We start from the raw sequence: 9,206 nt of genomic DNA on the forward strand, positions 1-9,206 counted from the left end.
TTGATAACCCCTTTTGAGCCTATACTTTCCCCCATTTCTTTGTTTTGAAGCTCATACACTAGCCCTAAGTGAAAAACCATGATTATCTTAACCTTAGGGAATTTTGGAGCTTTGGAAGTGTTTTGGGAACAAGTGTGGTCTTCTTGGGGATTCTGATGAATTGGCTAGTTGGTTCCTCTTCTTGTTTTGTTTTGGTAAATATGTGGTGTATCTTGTCTCTTGAAATTGTGTGCTGAATAGAGTAAAAATAAAAAAAAAAATAAAAAAAAAAGAGACAGGATGAAAAAAAAAAAAAAAAAAAGAAGCAGAAAAATAGTAAAAAAAAATGTGAATAATTGTGAATAATGGAGTCAAGAAGAGGATGGAATTAGAGGTTGTGGGTGTGTTTGAATGTGTTTACACTTGTTCCCCATTGCTCCTCTGTTCCTTATGGTTTGTACCTTCTTATCCAGATATATCCTCCTTTGTCCTTGGCCCATTACAACCATGAAAGACCTTTTGATTTGAACATGCGTATGTGCTTGAGTGTTGATATTAGAGGCTTGCCAAGTCTGTTTGTGATTGCTTTTTTGAGTGCATTGAGTGACATTGATTTACCTTAAACACTTGAGAGAAACACTGATAGTGCATCTGTGAGGTTCTGTTGCTTTTAATTCACCTCTTGAGCTGATTAATCATTTTGCCATGTCTTGAATTGCTTGGATGATTTCATGAGTATCTGCTTTCTCTGATTCATTCTGTGTTGGAATTGTCTACTTCTTTTCTCTGTCCAGATTTCTTGAGGACTGTGTAAATTCTGTTTGTTTCCTTGCGAGTCTTTGTTTTCTGTGTGCTAAGTTTGTGTCATACCCTGGATGTCCTTTGAACTGTTCCCTGATCTGCGTCTTGATTTTGCCCAGGAGTGCAAAAGACTAAGTGTGGTCTATTTTGATGAGTCAATATTTTCTCAATTTCACTTAGCTTATTTCACCGAATTTAATCAGGGAATTGTGCTTAAATGTCCAGTATTTTCCCATTTTCCTTAATTGTGCTTAATTTGATCGGAAATTCAAATTTTAATTAATTTGAATTATTTGAGCTAATTATTTGCATTATTAATTGTAGGGAAATTTTTGGAAATATAATTTTGGAACATTTGGAGGGTTGTCACATAATTCAAGCTCTCCACAAAAGAAGTGTGGAGAAGAAAAATGAGAGTGACATCAAGAAAAGCATTTGGCATTCAAAAAGGAGCTTCAAAAAAGCAATATGTTACGGCCCCCATGGACAATTTATTTCGGCAATATACATGGGAATAAAAGTGGGAGCCGCACCACACTTACTCTTGCTTGCTGGAACGTAATATTTTAATGAACAGAGAAAGAAGCCATTAAATTGAGAGCTGCACACGGTCCAGAAAAAAATAGAGGGGTGCGTGGAGAGAATGGAGGGTGCACATGGAGATGGGCCGAAATTAAGAGCACATGCTGGAATCAATTTTGGAGCTGCATGGAGTGAGTTTCCAGAGTGGTGTGTGCATAGAGAGAAAAGGCTCAACTGCAGCCACGGAAGGGTGCTACGTCCAGAAGGCAACACAGCCCAGCAGCTTGGCAGAAGAAAGTTCACGGTCCAGCTGCCACTTCAAGCTTCCAGCACACTTGGACACCATTCCAGCGGAGCATGAAAGAGGGGTGACATCCAGAAGCGGTCCAGTGTTGAATGGAGAGGTGCACACGGGAATCCAATTCACGCGGACAGCAGCAGGCTTGGAAGCTCTCGGTTTTTCCAGCTTGAGCAAGGAACTTCACGTGGCATCCAGCACGGGCTACGAACGTGGGGGGTGCATCCAGTGAATCCAGCAAGCAACTGCACACGGTCCAGAGGAGGCAGCAGGTTGAAGCATTTAGAGGAGAGAGCTCCAGCAGTGTGTGTGTCTGGGCTTAGGGCTGGATAGTCCAGGAGCGTCAGCCGCCACCCTTTTCTTTTCTGCATTTTCACCTTTGAACATTGGGGGGGGGGGACATACTTTTAGCTATGGAGGGCTACGGCTAGAGGGAGAGTGAGAGAAAGAGCTCCAGCCACACTTGCTTAGTTCCGTTTTTGGTGATTGAAAGCGTGGACAGTGATTTCATTTGGTGCAGCGGTGCAGCTTTATGGGGGTTTTGTTTCTTTTAAAGGAATGAATGGGGTGCACGGTGATTTGATTTGGTGGAGGAAATGGTGAAGGAGCTGGAATGCAGGGGAGGCGTGATGGCTGTTATGTCCAGCGAGAGAAAGCTTCAAAGTTTGGTTTACTGTTCACGTGTTGCTTTTAGTGCTATTTCGATGTGCATTTCATTGTTTCACTTTTTAGATTAATCAGTGCATTTAAATATTAGATGTGCTGTGAAGCTTACTACTTCATTTTATTTTTATTATTCACGCGCTTTTAAATTTATTATTTCAGTGAAGAAATGGAGTTGTGCACGATGCCTTTCATTAATTAGATTAAGATTGCATATTTTCTTTAATTCCAAGTTGCATTCGGCATTCGATGTTTTAGTTAAAGTATTGCATTTGAATAGCCCATTACGTGCTCATTATTTGCTGCATTTTAGTCAGTTCACTGTTTCCATTTACTTTAAATGCCTTCAATTATGTTCGATTGCGTTTTGTTTTCAATTTAATTTAAGTTCACGTGCTTTCACAAAACTTTCACAAAACCCCCCAGTACGTGTTTGATCTGAGACTGAACCAAAATTGGTCCTTGAGAGACGACCTAGGAGTCACTTCCTAGTCTATACTGCATTCTTTTATGCACAACTTTTGTTGGGAGGTGCGACCCTTTCATCAATCCACCCACCTCAAATGCCCTGCGTGGACCGTCATGGTCGTCCTCTCTAGGACTAGTGGCAGGCACGGGTGTAGGTGTTGAAGTGGGCTTTGAAGGCACAACAATCTGCTTCCCTGATCTGAGGGTTATGACACTCACATTCCTTAGATTCTGCACAGTCTGGGATGGTAACTTATTAGAATTCTAAGACTGAGCCTGGTTTATCTGAGTAGCCATCTGACCCATCTGGTTAGTGAGACTCTGTATGGAAGCTCTAGTCTCCTGCTGAAATTGCATGTTATCTTTTTGAAACTGCAGGTTTTGCATAGTCATCTGTCTCACTAACTCTTCTAATGAAGGTTCAGACGAAGTGGAAGGGTGGGTAGCTGGTTGGGCAGGTGCCTCTTGCTGCTGCTGTTGTTGTTGCCTCTGGTGTTGTTGCATAGGTGGAGGCACATATCTGTTAGGTGCTCCAGCATTCTAGAAAGGTGACGCCTGCTGCTGATGCTGTGGCGCATTGTTCCATCTAAGATTGGGGTGATTCCTCCACCCTGGGTTGTACTTGTTGCTGGACAAGTCATGATTTTGCTGTTGTGGCTGCCTGCTGTTGTAGATGTTCGTAGCATAAGACTGAGGCGCATCAGAGGTAGTAGGGTGCTGCAAAGAAGGACAGGCATCTGTATAGTGGTCACTAGAAGGACAAATAGCACATAGTCGTGCAACAGATGCAGATGGAGCTGCAGATCTCTGGTTGGTAGTCAACTGTGTCACCAACTTCGCAAGAGAGTCAATCTTGCCTTCCAACTTGCTTTCAACAGCTGATAAAGACTGGGCAACCACATCATGTACGCCCCCCACCACAATGGCATCATTCCTGGTGCTAAACTGCTGGGAGTTGGAGGCCATCTTCTCAATCATACCCCGATCCATGTTGTTCAAACCCTCATAGAAGTACTGGATAAGGAGTTGTTCAGGTATTTGATGGTGGGGACAACTAGCACAAAGTGTCTTGAATCTCTCCCAATACTCATACAGGTTCTCTCCACCAAGCTGCCTAATCCCAGTTATGTCTTTTCTGATAGCAGTGGTCCGGGATGCTGGGAAAAATTTATCCAAGAACAACCTCTTCAGATCATCCCAGCTAGTGACGGATCTAGGCGCCAAACCATACAACCAGTCCTTAGCAACATTTTCCAATGAATGAGGGAATGCTTTCAAGAAGATGTGCTCTTCAGGAACATCATGTGGTTTCATACTGGAACAGACGATGTGGAATTCCTTCAAATGCTTATGTGGACTCTCACCTGCAAGACCATGAAACTTGGGCAACAAATGGATCAGTCCAGTCTTGAGAACAAATGGAACTTCCTCATCAGGATATTGGATGCACAAGCTTTCAATATCGAAATCAGGTGCAGCCATCTCCCTAAAAGTCCTCTCATGAGGTGGAGGTTGTGCCATATTGTTCTCAGTGTGAAAAACAACAGAATCAGAATCAGAATCAAGTGCAGATGCAACAGATGCAGTAGATGCAGTATGCACAAAGTACTCAGCAGTGGGATGCACAGTATCTAATGGAACAGACTCTAAAGATAAATTTCTAGAATGCCTAGCTAACCTATGAAAAGTTCTATCAATCTCAGGATCAAAGGGTGGTATAGGCCCAGGATTTCCCCTAGTCATGCACTAAGTCACAACACCCTAAAATCATGAAACAATAGCACAAAAATTTCGAACACACAAAACAACCTAAGCAAACAAATCACACATACTCAAACATACAAGACAAAACACAACACACACTAACACAACAAAAGACCTAAGACCGAACCGTTGGTCCCCGGCAACGGCGCCATTTTGATGAGAGGGTCGCACCTCACACAAAAATTGATTGCAAAATTAATGCAGTATAGTACTAGTAAGTGACTCCTAGGTCGTCTCTCAAGGACCAAATTGCGGTTCAGTCTCAGATCGAACACGTAGGGGAGGGTTGAAAATGTTTTTACAAGGAAAATTAAATTAAATTAAAATTGGAGGAAGTTAAAGAGAACTACAAAATAAAAAGCTGAAAGCAAAAAACCGAACGGTTCTAACTATAAGTGTTAAAACCGAGCGGTGATATAAAAGACCGAATGGTATAATTAAGCATTGACCGAACGGTGCACTATAATTGCACAGAAGTAAAAACCGAACGGTAATAACATTGAGACCGAACGATCTCCAAAAAAAGAAACGAGCGAACGGTCGCTAAAGACCGAGCGTCCTGACAGGGAACAAGACAAGCCGAACGTCACAGAGCAACGATAATAAAAAGCAGATCAAAGAAATGGACGAACGATCTCTAACAGTGAAGTTGGAGACCGAACGGTTGTGCAACTAGGTAGAACATCCTGACAAGAAACGAACGATCGTTTACAACAACAAACAGACCGAACGGTCATACACAGAAGTGTGTCCGAACGGTAAAAGCAACTTAACAGCTAAGGAAAAGGACGAACGGTATTAGGTGACCGAACAGTATGAAGACAACAGGCAATGGAAAATGATATTGAAAACTAAACCAAAACCAAAAAAAAAAACCGAACAGTCTCTAATAATGAAGCATGTTAGAGACCGGACAGTGTAAAGGTAAAACCGAGCGGCATGCAGTAATTTAAGCTGAACAGTGCAACAGCGGAAAAGCATAGGAAAATTGTAAACCGAATGGTATTATTAACAAAAGAGGTGTGAGCACCGAATGGTTCAAAGCAAACTAATAAGAATAAATTCTGAGCACCGAATGGTTCAAAGCAAACTAATAAAATGAGGTGGGAAAATCAACACGCATAAGCCGAACGGTATTATTAACAAAAGAAACAAACGCATACAGAAAATAGCTAAACGGTAATTAAGCAGTAAAATGGAAACAAGTTAAAACTTCAAGAATAACCGAACGGGCATAAGCAACTAATTGAAACTAAGCAACAAAGAAGGCAGCCGAACGCATGCATCAACAATGGCCAGAACAAACCGAATGGTCTACAGTAAGAACTTCTACCGAACGGTAGTAAATGGACAAACACTTACATAACCGAATGGTCTAAAGAGGTAACCGATCGGTATGAAATGCAGCAAAATTCATCAAACTTTGAACGCAGTGCGACAGAAACTAAACTTTAACTTCGAAATGCACAGATAAGCCGAAAACTATTCTAAACGCTAATGAAAATACACCGAATGGGATTAAACTGATTCGCAACAGTAAGGGCACCATCCAATGCAAACTGAGAATCAAACAGCATTGGAAATGCAACGTGAACAGTAGAATCGCAAACCAGAAATGCAGGAAGGTGACGATGAACATTGAACAAGATGAACGAACGATGAACGGTGAAAATAAATTAATGAGTAACTATGTGTATCCCAATATGAAGAAAATATAAACGTTTAATCTGTTCAAGTAAGAAAACAATGAAAAGGAACCTCTTGGAGCTCTCTTCCAGCAGAACGTGTCTTCCTCTCATTCATCCCATATCTCGAAATGTTCAAAGTAAAAACAAGCAAATGGACTTAATCAGCTCCAGCAGAACTGTGTGTCACTCCATATCCCAATGCTCCAGATGATGTTTCCACAACTTCCCTGCAACCAGAAATGCACTTAATCAGCTCAGAAAACCCAAATTAGCACAATTACAAATTTTCGACCAAATTAAGCAGAATTCGGAAAACAGGGAAATAACAGACAATTAAACACAATTCCCTGGTTTATTTAAGTGCAATAAACTAAATATAGTTCAAGAAATAACGACTCATCACACTCTTAAGACTCTTCATTGTTGTCCCATCTATGATGATATCATCCCCCCAGGTGGGAGAGGATTCGACCTCGAATGTTGAAAAAACTACAAAAAAGAGAGATTAGTGACTTATTTCCGTCATAATCCAAAGAACTCCTCCTGGATCAAATGTTAACCTATAAAATGCATCAAACATTTTGTGAATGAAAACTAGAAATCCTATTTTAGAAAAACTTTTATTTTTGTCTTGAGTTAAGTGTAAAAAAAGAAAACGTTAACTCAAGATGTGGTCTGGAAATGGTTTGTTACAAAGTGGAAATAAGGGATGGAAAAGGTGGGATATTTTCACAAAAGATTTTTGGAAAGGAAGAAAGCTTAATAATTGGAGAAAAGTGGAAGGATTGAAAAACTCCCCTAAAATTTCTTGAATCCTTTAGAATGATGGGAGGGGAAGGTGCCTTCAGTAGCGCTTTCTTGGTAACTAGGACTTTTGCCTTCTCCTTTTCTCTCATAAGTTCTTGTATTTCTTTCTTTGCTCTTTCCTCTTTTTCTTTCCTCTCATTTTCTTCTTTTGCTATCTCCTCTCTTTCTTTCCTCTCTTCTTTTACTCTATCCTCTTTTATATCTTGAAGGACCTCATTTAAAAAACTAAGGATGACCTTCTCTTTTTCTTCACTTGATAAAGAAGAATATTATAAATTTGTGAAGGTGAGGAAGAGGTAGATTCGTTAGTGAAAATTTCTTCTTCCCTAATGCACATTGCGCTTTTGTTAAGACAAGAAGATGTTATATGACCATGCCCTAGACATTTAAAACACTTAATATGGCTAGGTCTAGAAGGACATGTGGAATTAGAATATGAAGTATGTGGAGAAGAAAGGTGATGAGATTTATTAGAAGGCTTCCTAGAAACATCTTTGTCTTGCTCCTTTAATCATGACGAGTTATAGAATGTACCTCTTGAGGAGTTTGAAAATTTGGTGTAAGAAACCTCTTTTCTCAAAAGTTGTTTTTCAAATTTGATAGCTTTATGAATCACAACATCCCAGTTCTCATCATCATAGGGTGTAACTAAATCTCGAATGTTTCTATAAAGTCCACTAATAATACTTGTTATTTTTTATAGTTCATTTTCAATGATGTTAGTACGGTGTGTGAGCACTTCGAGTTTGTGTGCATATTCCTCCACACTTCGTCTACTTTGCTTAAGTCGTTCGAGGTTAACCAAGAGTTCCCTTAAGTAGTGAGGAGGTACAAAGCGCTGGATTATAATGTCCTTAAAATGTTCCCATGTACTCGCGGGTGAGGCCATGGTTAAGTATCTCCTATCTAGCCATTGTTTGGCGTCTCTCTCTAAAGCTAATGTAGCTAATTTAACACGCCAAAATTATCTACACTATACAAATGCAAAATATTATCTACATTAGCTATCCAATCTTAACAAATGTGAGGGTCTTCTTCTCCATTAAAGGAAGGCGATTTGACTCTTGGTATTGAAAGGCATTGGCAAAAAGCTTTATCATCTTGATGCTTCTTGGAAGGGATATGACCATGAGTAGAATGCTTGTAATCTTGATGGCCATATTCTTTCTTTCCTTTCATCTTAAACTCCTTCTCCATTATATGGTTGAGAAGATCAATTTGTTTTTGGATTTTCTTGAAGGCCTTCTTCATGACCAATGTGCTAGATGTGCTTCCATGAGTGTTATCTCCCTTGGAGGAAGAATTGCTTGAACCTATAGACATGTTTCTAACACAAAAAACATTAGCAAAAACTCATATTTTTTTTTGGTTAGAACAACAGTAAAAGATCACACAAACAACAACACACTCCTTGGAAAATTGCTCACAATTTTGGCTAAAAATGAAGGAAGAATCACTCCAACTCACATGTAATCTTTACTCAAGATAGCAAGGTGTCTCAAGGTCAAACTTTAGAGCACTTAAACAGTGGATAAAACAAGTGAAAGGATGTACAATCCACCTCAAGAAATACAAGGAATCAAACCAAGAAACATACACTTCAAGAGGCCAAAAATTCAAAAGTACAAGACAAGTGATGTAAAAGGAACCTAAGAAAGCAATAAAATTGGCATAAAAGATGGCAGCACACTAGATGACTAATAAGAGACAAAACAACAAGGAAAGGAAGGAGGCAAAACAAAGGCACATGTGAAAAATACTTGTTAAATAAGATGTGCTTCGTTTGTCACACCAAGGGGGGGGGGGTTGAATTGGTGATGAATAAAAAGGATTGCTTTTAAAATCTTTTTAGCAAAACTGAAAGTCTTGAAACTTTTCTTGAATCGCAAGTTAAAATGTGTGCAATGAAACAATATGCGTATTCGAATACAAAAAATATGCAATCAATTAAATGCAGACGGATAGGGAGAAGAAGATTCAAACTCTGAGTTTTTATATTGGTTCGGCCAAGCCTACATCCAGTGTTCTCTCGATCAACCTTAGACCGAAAGCCAATTGCACTATAAGATCTGAGTTTTTACAACAAGGTTTTTACAGCGACCTCACTTTTCAAAATGTAAACAACCTCTCTAACTCACTAATCTAAAATAGACAATATACAACAAACTAGTAGCAAGAACAATCCTCTCCTGCAGTCAACCCTTTGAGATCCCCCT

General features: G+C 39.8%; 1 pseudogene; it reads right to left on the bottom strand.

Moving 5' to 3' along the window:
- Positions 1 to 2,995: 2,995 nt before the first annotated feature.
- On the bottom strand, positions 2,996 to 4,474 carry LOC148198479 (uncharacterized; annotated as a pseudogene).
- Positions 4,475 to 9,206: the final 4,732 nt, after the last annotated feature.

This window comes from Vigna umbellata, chromosome 5 (genome assembly GCF_029865625.1).
Source record: "Vigna umbellata cultivar VRB3 chromosome 5, Vumbellata_1.0, whole genome shotgun sequence".
Taxonomy (NCBI): Eukaryota; Viridiplantae; Streptophyta; class Magnoliopsida; order Fabales; family Fabaceae; genus Vigna; species Vigna umbellata.